The sequence below is a fragment of the Natrix helvetica genome (assembly GCF_964273705.1).
Source record: "Natrix helvetica genome assembly, chromosome: 4".
Taxonomy (NCBI): Eukaryota; Metazoa; Chordata; class Lepidosauria; order Squamata; family Natricidae; genus Natrix; species Natrix helvetica.
The window spans coordinates 154,788,049-154,802,056 of record NC_138550.1 but is presented as its reverse complement, the minus strand read 5'-3'; the positions used below and the strand labels follow the sequence as shown (position 1 = coordinate 154,802,056).

The window sequence follows — 14,008 nt, the reverse complement described above, 5'->3', positions numbered from 1 at the left end:
AGAATATAAATCTGAGTATAGGTCAGAATTGAACAGCCCTCTCTCAACCGAGGGGGAGGGATATGACATCATCTCTCTCCAGCCTACAACACGGTCCTTCCAACCGTTCCAAAAAGGCTCCACACCCATTTGCACCACTCAGGTGACCTTGAGGACACAGATAAACCTCCAGGTGGCTTTAACTACTTACTAAAAGAATACAAAAGGCCAGCTTTCTGCAAGGAGTATAAATCCTTCTATTCCCCACCATCAAGTCAGAGCTGAAGAAGCTTCTTGGATGAGAAGCTAAATGTCTTCAAAGAAAAAGAAAAAAACCCCCAGAAAGTCCAGTTGTCATCACCTGGATGACTGAGAATCTCCATAGGTACTTTTATTTTATTTATTTATTTATTTTTCAGGATTTATAGACCGCCCCCTCTCCCCGAAGGGACTCGGGGAGGTGTACAGGTGTCTCATTAAAACGAATACAAAAGATAAATATCCTGGACTTCCGGTTCCGGCGGCTACGGCGACGGGCAAGAACTTTGCCCGCTCCCGCTCTTCGGTGGGCTTCCCCCGTCTTCGGGGGGGCACAGGACGCCCCGGAGAGGCGCCCTGCCAAAGGAGCGGCTCGCGGAAGGCTCTGGCACCGGCGGCAGCTGGTGGGGGCTTTTCCGCTTTGCTCCAGGCACCGGGGAGCAGTTTTGGAGGGCGCGCCAGCGTCTCGCCCCATGCTGATCGGAGAACGTAAAACTGAAGGAAGCAGAGGCGGTGCGGTGAGATGCTTCCTCTCTTCATCCCCTTACTTTTAAGTTGATGGACTTTTCAGTATTTTAAAAGTTAATCTTTCGGATTTATTCTCGGAGGAGCGGCTAGAGGGGAGGGGGATTTCCCCCCCCCTTGGACAAGCGGCTTGTAAAAATTCTGCTCTCGCCCCCAGGGGAAGGAAGAGGGGGGAGAGCCAACTAAGGATGCCTCACCCCAGTAAAAGTGTTTTTCATGGGACTTAGTTCCAGAACTTATTGATGACCTGAGAACTTTTTGAACTTTTAAAATTTTTCCTATGCCTCTGAGCCCAAAGCTGGCAGGGCAAGATGGCACACTTCCGTTGTCTTCATGAGCTGTGAAACCTGACTCCACCTTTAAAATCCAGGCTTCCGGTCTTTGTCTCCGTGTCACCCAGAGGAATCTCTTGTGGATTGTTATTTCCTGAACTCTTTGGAGAAAAAACTTTCATCTATTGCTAGATTGACTAAAGAAACTCCCACCTGTTTGGATCCTCTGCCTTCCGGACTCATCTGCCTGCTCTACTTCTCCAGCTGCCCAGTCTCTACACTGACTGATCTCTTTGTTTCATAAACCATGTCTCCAAAAAGACCACCCCCTGGAAAACCTGGCTTTGCTACTTCTGCACCGACATCTGCAACATCCAGCCTTGCCACACAGTCAAAGATTACAGAACTGATGCAACCTAAGAGTACAGAGATGGATTTGCAACAGATGCTTCAGCAACTCATACAGGGCCAGGAAGAAATTAAGAAACAATTAAAAGAAATGAAGGAAGAAATTAAAGAGAACCAAGTCCAAATCTATAAGAACTCACAGAGACTGGACCTGGTGGAGGGTGGGGTGGCGGAGGCGAGAGGGTGGGTAGAGGCTTTACAGAAGGGAAACAAAGAACTTGACATCCAACAAATGAAAACAGAGTTTGAGAGAATGTCCTTTTATCTTAGATTTCAAAATGTAATAGAAGCAGATGGGGAAAATATAAGGGACATTATGACTAATATTTTAGCTGAATACATACATAAAGATAAACAGCAGATGGAATGGGAGATAGATCTGGTCTATAGAGTGAATTCAGCATATGCCAGAACACACAATGTACCCAGGGAGGTTCATATTAAATTCTTTAGGAAAAGCACAAGAGATGAAATTCTGGGTGTACAAAGGGGGCAAACATTGACATATTACGACAGGGAGATAACCATCCTGAAGCAGATCCCCAAAAAAATTAGGGAGAAAAGGAAAAACTATTCGCAATTGGCGAATAAACTATACCAGAAGGGGGTGTGGTTTAGATGGTTGATGCCTGAAGGTATGCTGATATTCTGGGAGGAGACAAGAATCAGAATCAACACACCCATAGAGGCACAGGCCTTTATGGAAAAAAATAAAGCGAACCTAGAAAAAACAGAAGACACCACAATGGTCACACAGGACACGGGAGGGGCCGGAGCTCTGCCAGTGGGGGGTGAAGGGGCAACACCGAGAAAGCTCAGACCACAAAAATGAATAAGAAAACCACAATGCTATAAACAGACCGAAAGTTATAATGAAATTATATCTAGACTTTATATCATAACTACATAAATTGATTGAAAACTATTTTTTCTAGAATTAATATGCTGATTTTTTATGATTATGTATTAATGTTTTATATTTAGATGTATTCTATGAGTTTGGAGGGAGGGGGCGTCTGCCACACTTGCAACTGCCAAAATTTGTAACCATTCCACTTACCCTTTTCCTTATAAATGTTTTAAAAAACCAATAAAACTTTTTGAAAAAAAAAAAAAGATAAATATCCTATACCCTTAAAAACGAATTAAACCTAATACAGCTGTACAGAAAAGTAAAAATTAAAAGCAACTAAAAAGCATACCCCTAAAAAACTTAAAAACGCAGGATTGAGGGACTAAAATTGGGAATTAGGCCAGGCTGGCTAAATTGAACAGGTGGGTTTTTAGCTTCTTACGGAAGGAGCGGAGGTCGGTGGTAGTCCTGATATCCGGGGGGAGGTCATTCCAGAGGGTCGGGCCCATCAGAGAGAAGGCCCTACTCCTGGGCGTCGCCCGCTAGCATTGCCTAGTGGACGGCACCCGGAGGAGTCCCTCTCTGTGAGAGCGAATCGGCCGAAGGGATGTATGGGGCAGGATACGATCCCACAGATAACTAGGTCCTATGCCATGGAGCGCTTTAAAGATGATAACCAACACCTTGAAACGCACCCGAAAAGCCACAGGTAGCCAGTGCAGCCCGCGCAGCAAAGGTGTTATGTGGGAGTATCTAGTGGCTCCCACAATTGTTCGCGCGGCTGCATTCTGAACCAGCTGCAGCCTTCGGGTGCATCTCAAGGGGAGCCCCATGTAGAGGGGATTTTGAAATCATGTCACAAAAACTACAGAAAAGGTCTAGGCAGTTTCCAGGAATCACCAGTAAGTTGAAGGCACACACACAAAAAGATACACACACACACACACACACACACACACACAGACATGAAATGCTTTTGAAAAGGATAAAGGTGCTTTGCATAATGCAGCAACTCATTCATTTTTTTTTTCATTAGAAGTATTCATTTGTGAAAAAACCTGGGTAGGTAACCTACAGAAGCATTCAGAAGATTTTGCTGCCTATATGTGCTGTATCACGGCTGCAGTTTTAGCATCTTCCTTTGTAAAGTAAAGCATTTTCATGCTCTTTCTGAAAGAACAAAGTCAGTTAAACCACTACTTTAATGGACTACTAGATGTGGTGTTAAAGCAGAATGGGGGCTATTAAATAAGATTTTCCATATGCATTTTGTCCATACGTGCAGAAGCATAAAGTTGTAAAAACAGATTTTGCCCATTGCATCAAAAGTCTGCCAATTTGCAGTCCCTTCAAACCAAGAAAAGGAGATGTGCGATTCCATAGGGAAATTCCAGGCACGTTTTCCCTGGCTATTTTTTTTTTCTTTTTCTTTTTTTTGCAAATAAGGCTTTGATTTATGAGTATAGAAAGCAAAAACAACATCTGAGATTAATTTTTAATGTTTCCCAAATAGGATCCTGGGAAATTTAGTTTAATGAGTGGCTGAGAACTCTCTGATTAAAAAAACCTCTTGTTCACTTCCTAGAATTACAGTTCTAGAGCAGTGGTGGGACTCAATTTTTTTTACTACTGGTTCTGTGAGTGGGGCATGGCTTGGTAGGTGTGGCTGGGTGGGCATGACAAGGGAAGGATATGGTAAAATCCCCATTTCCTCCTGATCAGCTTGGACTCGGGAAGCAGAGAATAGATGGAGATGGGGCCAGTCAGAGGTGGTATTTACCGGTTCTCCGAACTACTCAAAATTTCCACTACCGGCTCTCCAGAACTGGTAAGAACCTGCTGACTACCACCTCTGATCTGGAGAGGTGAAAATTAACTTAGTAGCACAGCCACAATCAAGAACTGTCAAGCATTTGTAAACCTAGCAGATGGTGGAATTGGTTCTTGGCCCAACAGGCAATAAAAACACGAGAAGTTAACAAAAATACTCCCCCCAAGGAAATGAATAAACATGTTCCAATATGTTTATTAAAATAGGTTTGCACGTCAGCTGCAGCCAAGAATAATTCTCTCATGGAAGTGCTAACAAGTTCTGGAATTACAACATTATTTGCAATATCCTGCCACCGAAGGACTTTAATAATCTTATCCAGAGTTAAAAGCGAAGGTTTTGAATGCCTAGTGTTTACAAAAACGAGTAAGTATTTCAGACTCAGGAATGGAAATAATCAACAGGAACAGTTTCAGTAGCAAAACAGTCTCACATCTTCTGCCATTTGTGGTGTCGGTCCTCTAGTCATCTCCTTAATCAACTTTGTATGGACTCCTCTTAGCAACTCTTTGCTTATAAAATCTCTCATGTAATTTCAATGCCCTTCTTCTGTTTCCCTAATCAGCTTATCTTTGATTGTCGGTAGTGTTATCAATGATGTTTCTAATAAAATTTCTCTCTTTAAATCCATAAATTCTTTTGTTTTTTCTTCTTCTGTGTCTTGCCATCTGGGGTAGAGTTCCCTTCCATTTAACTCCTCTTTCGGAAGTCCACTCTTTCCATTTTCAGACACAAACCAATCACCATAAATATCAGCAAATTTAATTTCTTTATAGTCATTTTCCTCTTCGATTTTTAGGATTTTAACCACCACTTTTTCCACTTGATAAACATCTCCAACTTCTTCATCATATTTTACTGTTAGATGCTTTGAAAATTAAAAATAATGTTTTTTATTTTTAAAAAAAACCAGGAACAGTTTCAGACATTTCAGTACAGTAGTAAATCTAAGCGGAATGTACTGCTTGACAGAAATCTGAAAACTTGTATACCTTTCCAGAATGTTTTCTTACTTATGACATATATTTATGAAAGCTGCACAAGCAAAATTATTTTAAGAGAAATCTGACAGGTCTCTAAGTGGCTTAAATTTTCCCTTGCGGAGATCATCAATCAGGTTCAAGGATTAGATCCAAGCCAACTGAGCCTCAATCATAATAGCTGCACTTTTTACATAAGGAAAAAGTAATCAGAGGGGTACAAGGGAAAACCAGAAATGGCTATAACATGGTTACATCAGTTGAGCCAGCTTAGTAAATTGCAACAACCAGAGCTATATTTCCCGGGTGCTCGTGAGCACCAACATTCTAGCAAAGAATCTCTGTTGATGTTGGCCAACCTTCCTCCCAGTGACTTTATTTTTAAATGCTTCTTTATTGCAAAAAAATTAATCAAGTTGGCATATTACACATTCTTCATAATATTACCTTATATTTGTTCATTAAAATGTTCATCTTTTCTTATCTGATCAGAGGTGTCTCAGGTTAAACTTGGCCTGGGAGGAAATTTCATCCAATTAGCTTGGCGTTTCTCATTCCATTTTATTCTTTCTCTAGAGCAGCATTGGCGAAACTTTTCAACACCAAGTGCCGAAACGGGAGTCCGCGCACGTGGGGGAGCACTGGAACCTGGAAGAGCAGCTCCTTGGAATGCACGCACGGGAGCGCCAGAAACTGAAAGAGCTGAGCTTCCGGTTTCCAGCACGCGGATGCATGCCGGTCACCTGGTCTTCCAGTTTCTGGCACGCATGTAGGTGCGAAGACCAGCTGGCTGGCGTGCATATTGGAAACTGGAAGCTCAGCTTCCTGGTGCACGCATGTGTGCCAGGGAGCTGCTCTTCCGGTTTCCAGCACTCCCACACGTGCAAAGACCAGCTGGCCGGTGCGCATGTGCGCATGGAAGTTGGAAGAGCAACAGGTGACTGCTGGTGTGCCTGGAGAGATGGCTCTGCATGACACTTCTGGCACGCGTGCCATAGCTTCACCATCACAGATCTAGAGCTTATTCTAATTTGTGTTTTTGAACATTTTTCAAAACATACACAGTATGTGTATGTGCATTTCTCCATACCGTGAAAGTATTGAGACAAAACAAAAAAGAAAGTAAGAAAAAAAGGAATGAAAAGAGGAAAAAAACGTAGTTATTCTTTCCAACTGCATTTCTATCCAATAATTATCATCTCATTCTTTTTCCCATCCTCTTTGACAGATCTTGATATCTAGATGTGGGTCTGAAATCCAGATACCATTAGTTTGATGATTTACTTTTTTAAAAAAAGAGGGAAATAAGTAAATTTCTTCTAAACTGCTTTTCGAATATATTTGCTTTCAACAGAGAGTAAAGAACGTAAGTAGCTGCCTTATGCTGAGTCACATTCTATATCTATCCAGCCAACTCTTGTCCATCTTGAAGGAGAATCAGCTCTCCATATACTTCCAGATGGGCAGTTTTCCAGCCTTACTTGACAACAGCAATAATTATACAGACTACAATGGAAGAAGACTGTATATGGACCTAACAAACATTGCTTGCAGATCCCAGGGAGTGATAAAAATGATGCGTAGGTTGACATTCTTAATAGAGCAAAAACAAGAATTAAAATATATGACCACAGAATATGTATAAATTAGAATATACGTCTGAACTATATTTTACTTTTAATTTATCTTTTAAGTGAAAATCTAGCTGCCCCTCTACTTGGCATAGCAGTCTACCTGAAATAAGCACCAATTACTGGTAGTCCTCAACTTACAACAATTTATTTTACTGACCAAAGTTATAATGGTGCTGGGAAAAAATGTCTTAGGATCGTTTTTCACTCTTATTACCATTGCAACGTCCCATGGTCCCATGATCAAAATTCGGCTCATATTTATGATGGTTGCAGAGTCCCAGGCAGGGGTGAAATTCAGCAGGTTCCGGAGAACCAGTAGTGGAAATTTTGGGTAGTTCGGAGAACCGGCAAATACCACCTCTGACTGGACCCAGAGTGGGGTGGGAATGGGGGTTTTCCAATATCCTTCCCCTGACACGCCCACCAAGCCACGCCCACAGAAGCGGTAGTAAAAAAAAATTGAATTTCACCACTGGTCCCAGGGTCATGTGATCTTGGGTGGCCTTCTGACCAACAAAATAATAAAGAAGCCAGATTCACTTCACAACCATGTTAGTAACTTAACAGCTGCAGTGATTCAATTAACAACTGTGGTAAGAAAGGTCATAAGATGGGGCAGAATTCACTTAACGTCTATCTCGCTTAGCAATGGAAATTTTAAGCTCAATTCTGGAGTCATAAGTCGAAGGCTACCTGTATGTAGATAGCTAAGCAATTAATAATAGTAATTACAACATTGGCCATTAATAGTAGTAGTTAGAACTTTAGCCACTAATAATAGTAGTTAGAACTTTAGCCATTAATAGCAATAGTTAGAACTTTAGTCATGAATAACAATAGTTATACATTTCTAAACATTTTTTTCTTTAAGAAAAGTTATGATTATTACTCATGTTTTATATTGCAAAATAATATACCAAAGGTTACATCTAACAAGGAGTAGCTGGCCAGAGACAGAAAGCTCATGGACTTTGGTTTGATCTAAGCAAGGCACTATTGATTTATTATTTTCAAAGCTGGAACAGAAAGAGTGGTCATACGAGAGTATTTTTACAGTTGCAACACTATTCTAACTAGCAGTGGTGCTTGTCCGTAATTTTAAGATCTGGTCTTAAACTTCATAGACCCTCCTCTTTAGGAAGTAACTGATACCCAAAGGATAAACTATGCCTGTAAATTTAGAAGCTCTCTGTAGAAAGCTTCCCAAGGCAAATGTGATCTAGAGTGAGATTCTCCAGGGGCTTGAAGGAGATCATGGCTTAATCTTTATTGTACTCCAGGAATGAAAACATTTCAGATACTTGACAGTCATACATGGGTCTCTTTGAGGTTGAATTTATATCTCCTCTTGGTTCAAATCCGGCAGCCTTCTTTTCCTGCATTGTCTGCTGCCGTTGAAATCTTGTCTTCTATTTCTCATGCTCAGTTGTTACTAACATTTGCCTGGTAATATTCTCTGCATTCTTGCTCTGATAATTTATTCCCAGTAACAGGATCCCACAGCCCTGGACATCTGTCCTAGAGCAGGTGGTGAGAGCAACCTCTTCCTCTCACAAACTGGGATTAGGGGGGAAAAGTCAGAGGAGCAGCTCTCTGGAAGACAGGTTAGCATGGAGACTACTGTAGGAAGTTAGCACCCACCCCTCTCCTAGGAAAATGAGATATTTTAGGAAATATTAAAAGGGCAGAATATTTCCCCTAAAAGGGAGGCAGAAACTCAACCCCCCCACCTTTGTAAAGGGCCATTAAGGCCTGGGCCAGTCTATTCTACATAACAAAGATCTGCCTCCTTCAGGCAGAGGCATAGAAGGAATTGCCCAAAGCCCCTTCATTACATCATCACCCAGCAAGGGTCAACCAAACTTGGGACTCAGGATAGCCTTCAGAGTTGCCCCTGCGTGGCCCCATGGGAGTCTGACAACCAACCAGAATACAAGCTCAAATTCAAAAGCCCAAAGAAGGCATAAAACCCAGGCACTCTCAGCATCTCTTCCCTTTTTCCTCCAGGACCTCAAACCATGTGGTCCTGTCCATCATCAATAAACCTTCTTTCCAAGCAAACTTCCATGAAACCAGTGTCTTTTTCCCCACTTGGAACTGAACCCAGAAGGGCATTTCTTCCAACACTAAAGTAAAGGTAAAGGTTCCCTTCACACATATGTGCTAGTCATTCCCAACTCTAGGGGGCAGTGCTCATCTCTGTTTCAAAGCTGAAGAGCCAGTGCTGTCCGAAGATGTCTCCATGGTCATGTGGCCGGCATGACTAAACGCCAAAGGCGCACACAACATTGTTACCTTCCCACCAAAGGTGGTTCCTACTTTTCTACTTGCATTTTTACATGCTTTCGCACTGCTAGGTTGGCAGAAGCTGGGACAAGTAACGGGAGCTCACTCCGTTACGCAACACTAGGGATTCGAACCGCTGAACTGCCAACCTCTCTGATCAACAAGCTCAGTGTCTTAGCCACTGAGCTACCATGTCCCCTACAAACAACACTACAAAGTTGCTATTCCAAAGGAGGAGATAGGAGATAGGGCGAGACTATGAAGATCTAAAGTAGGGATCCCCAACCCCTGATCCACAGATCCCCTCCCCCCCCCCCGTCGGTCCACAGAGACGGGAAAGTTGATCTAAGGATTTCTATGAGAAGCTGGGTGATTCCCAACTTTCTGTCTTATGAGCTGTGCTGGGTCACTTCAGAATAGTTCTTTTTAATATTAAACGTCTATTCCAACATGTAAAAATTAACCCACCAAAAATACATGACTGCAGGATAATGACTGTCAAAAGACAGATGAGTTTAAAATGTTCATAGCTGATTTGCAATAAAACTCCCCCAGTGCCATAACTTAAGCAAAGCAACTACAATCCTCCTCCTCCTCTCACTTTTGTGCTGAGTAAATGAAAAAACCAGAGTATATTTCGCAAGAGAAAAGATTTGCATACAACCTCTTACTAAAAAATCATTCTATCGGGGTTCTGCGTTTCCCAAAATTCAAATATCCCTTTCTTGGAGAACCTAGAATTTTGCATCCAGTTGGCAGGCCTCAAGGTTCTACTAAAACAATATGGTAGATCCCGTAAGTTAATGTTTGCCCATTTGCTTCCTTGATGTTTGATATTGCCATATACAGTCCAACAGGTTGCAAAGTAAATAGATTAGGTAGCCTGATGAAGGACTTCCTTAACTTCAAGAAAGTATCTTCGGGACACAAGGTTTTTTTGGCTTGTAATTAGCTATTTTATAGCAGCTTCCTGCAGCTAACGGGCAAGCCTTTCCAGCTTCTTGCTCTTTCTATTTTTATCTCGGCATGAGGAAAATTATCTTTAAATAGGAAGAAATGATAGGACCTACACAGAGGGAGGGAGGGAGGGAGAGAGAGAGAGAGAGAGAAGGAGAAGGGGAGGGGGAGGGAGGAAAAAATATAAACCACCAAACTGAGTTCAGTAAAAGAAAATCATGTATACAGCTATAAAATGTTATTAAATATGTCAATGTTCAGAAGCTGGAAGTTTAGATATGTTTGTGTGAGAGATGGACAGATGAACGCACACCGGGGTGGGGGGGGGGAGGTATCTGGTAAGCCAATGCTTCTAAGGTTACACATTTATTTTTACACAACATGGATCTTTTAAAAATAACCTAAATCAGTGATGGCGAACCTTTTCGGCACTGAGTGCCCAAACTGGAACATGCGTGCATGCCTGTTTTTTGAGCATTTTGGACAGTTTTTCAGGCCAGTTTCTGGGCCATTTTTGGGTTGTTTTCTGGCCATTTGGGGGTCATTTCAGGCCGGTTTTGGGCTGTTTTCAGTCGGAAAAATGGCCAGAAAACAGCCCCAAAACAGCCTGTTCTTTGGTCATTTTGGGGGATGTTTTCTGGCGCTCCATTGCCCACGAAGACCAGCTGGCGCACCGGAAACCAGAAGAGCAGTTGATGACGATGCGCGTGCCCACAGAGAGGGCTCTGCGTGCCACTTCTGGCACACAAGTCATAGGTTTGCCATCATAGACCTATATCAATGGCAAAGAAACTCCAAATACTGCCAGTAACCCCCAAAATGCAAATTTTGGGCCACAATATCATATTTTGCAAAGAAAGGCAAGTCTGTTTCAACATGGGTAATACTATTATTGCAAGGAACCTGGTTTTCAACATCACCAAGACCTTATGTCATTGATGGAGAACCAATGATATATGTACCAAAGCTGATATACCATGATGTTTTAGGTAACAAAACATCCCCAACAGCCAACACCTACTCTCAAAACCATGCCCTATTTTCGTGTGATTTTCAGAGGCTGAGCAAGAATGGGGTGTAGCCTCCACTTAACAGATTAACAGAGTTGGAAGGGACCTTACAGGTCATCTAGTCCAACCCCCTGCTCAAGCAGGAGACCCTATATCATTTCTGGCAAATGGCAGTCCAATATCTTCTTGAAAGTCTCAAGTGATGAAGCCCCCACAACTTCCGAAGGCAACTTCTGTTCCATTGGTTGATTGTTCTCACTGTCAGAAAGTTCCTCCTTATTTCTAGGTTGAATCTCTCCTCGATCAGTTTCCATCCATTATTCCTTGTCTGGCCTTCGGGTGCTTTGGCTCTGCTGTGGCACAGCCTCTGGAGCCTCTGAAAATCGCACAAGAATGAGGCATGCTTTCCCGCTGTTTTTGGAAGTTGGAAGGCTATGAAAAAAAACATTCTCTGAAGCCACTTTTAAAACAAAGGCCTTGTGTGACCAACACAACACAACACAACATCTCATTCTTCTGCAGCGCCGTTCCCCAAGGCTTGCACACCTTGATGAATGGTGCAAGGTGGCCTTTTGGAGTGGCAGTGGTGATGCTAGGGCTGAAGTCAAGGGCCTGACCTCTCTACTTAAAGTCCAGCCTGGACCGAATGTTGCTGTACAGATGGGAAGTGGAGGAGAGACAAAGAATTGTTTCTCTTTTGTTTGAGGTGTGCATGTGTGAGACACGCCAGCAGAGTCAAGATAGGCATTTTCTGAATTTTCGACACAAGCCAAGCCCACAAGGTCCACCCTCACTGCCCTTGCTATTTATAAGTCTGGCAGAACAACGAGTTCTTTACCAAGAAGGAGGAGCTTCTAATAGCCATCTTTTCTAGCAAATCATTTGCCATCTTCAATCTAGGTACTTCATTATTTGCGCATTCCTTTTTTTTATTATTATGATTGCCAAGGTCGAAGGAGTGTGCACAGCTGAACCTTTCAAAAGGCAGTGGCAAATTGACCATCTTGCCTGTTAGCTGAGAACTTTTAACTCTTTTGACAACAGACACAAAAGGGCATTACAAGTGCTTTCCAAACAAAGTCTAAAATCGTGCCTGTGAAATCTAAAATAGTATCTTTATCAAAACAGAAAGAAAAAAAATAACCATCTCATCCTGGTGTCCTCTGTATAAGTTGGCCATCAACTCTCCCATCCTTGGCACACAGAGAAACAGAGTTACCGTATTTTTCGGAGTATAAGACGCAATGTTTTCCCCCCCTAAAAGAGCATGGAAATGTTGGTGCGTCTTATACACCGAATTTTTGTTCTCCCAAAGCCTCACCCCTGCATCCCATTTTTGCAAAAACCTGTCCATTTGTTGCAAAAATGGAGGCATTTTTGCCTTCCCCCCAGCTCCCAGCAGCCCTCTGCAGGCTTCAGCAGGGCTGGTGGAAGGCAAAAATGCCCATTTTTGCAAAAAACGGATAAAAAATTGGCTGTTTTTTTGCAAAAATGAAGGCGTTTGTGCCTTCCCCTAGCCCTGCTGAAGGCTGCAGAGTGCTCCTGGGGGCCAGGGAGGACAAAACCTTTTTTTCTCACCTCTTCAAAATCTTGGTGCGTCTTATACACCAGTGTGTCTTATAGTTTGAAAAATACAGTAACGGAAAGTATAACTTTAGATGTCTATGGAGATTCTCAGTCATCGAGGTCACGGTTGTCTCAAAGGTGTTTTTTTCAAGAGACAACTGGACTTTCTGGTTTTTCTTTGAAGATGTTTCGCTTCTCATTCAAGAAGCTTCTTGGATGAAAAATGAAACGTCTTCAAAAGAAAACCAGAAAGTCCAGTTGCCTCTTGAAAAACACACCTTTGGGACAGTACTGCAGGTTACTTCTTCTGACTGCCGACTGCTAGCAATTTGGCAGTTCAAGTCTCACCGGCTCAAGGTTGACTCAGCCTTCTATCCTTCTGAGGTTGATGAAATGAGGACCCAGATTGTTGGGGGGCAATAGGCTGAGTCTGTAAACTGCTTAGAGAGGGCTGTAAAAACACAGTGAAGCAGTGTATAAATCTAAGCGCTATTGCTATTTTGAGATATACCTTTAGACATGGAATATCTACATTATTTCTGAAATTAAAAATCTGCATCAATCAGTTTTTCAAAGAGTTGGGTCTTTGATAATTTAGCATTTCCTCCTCTTTCTAAGCACATTCCTCTTTTCCATAAGAAAAAATAAACAGCAAAAACTTCGAAGTTTCCATAACAAAAACATTAGAGTCTTAACTGTGCAATCCTGCGCCATGTTTAACTAACAATCTCATGATAGTTTAGAAGGGTGGCTCAATCCTTTGTCCTTATCATTCAAATAGCTTTAGCAGCCACATTGGTCTTCTCAATTTTTTTTTAAAGTACACTTGACGGTATATTTATATTATGGACTAAAATAAACATCTACAATTAATTTTTAAAAGGAACATAATTCGCCTATGTTGCTGCTCAGCAGAACTGGCTGGGATGAGGAGAATTAATCAAAATGGAATTAAATTTAGAGTTTGTCTCTGTACATTATGGCTTCAGCAGCAGAGTTAATCGAGAATTTTTTGAAGAACCACATCACAATAGCAAAATGGCAGAGTTAAAAAACAAACTCACAGAACCACAGAGCTGAAAGGAGCTATTCAGGCCATTATGTCCAAGTCCAAAGTGGGGGTGTCTCAGACATATGAAGCTGTCAAGCCACTAAAAACCCAGTATGGATGAAGAAGTTGTCTCCTTAAGTTCTTGAGAACATCCCTGGAATAGCCTGAGAATACTGATCTTATTTCCTGTATCCCTGACAATGGCCTTGACTCCTCCCCTGCTATTAAGCCTGGTTTCACCCAGTCTATATGTGTACTTTTGGTTTTTCTTGCCTAAGTGTAAGACTTTACTTTTCTCTACATTGAATTTCATTGTTAGATAGGGCCCAGTGTTTAAGTCTCTCAAGATCCATCTGGACTTTGAGCCTATCTTCCAGGGTGTTGGCTATTCCTGCCAG

At 42.1% G+C, this 14,008-nt stretch overlaps 1 protein-coding gene across 2 annotated transcripts in view; it reads right to left on the bottom strand.

Annotated features, from left to right (window-relative positions):
* The window catches only part of DEPTOR (DEP domain containing MTOR interacting protein), an 85,603-nt gene that overhangs the window by 52,640 nt on the left and 18,955 nt on the right, over positions 1 to 14,008 (bottom strand). The gene's annotated exons all lie outside the window — the stretch shown is intronic.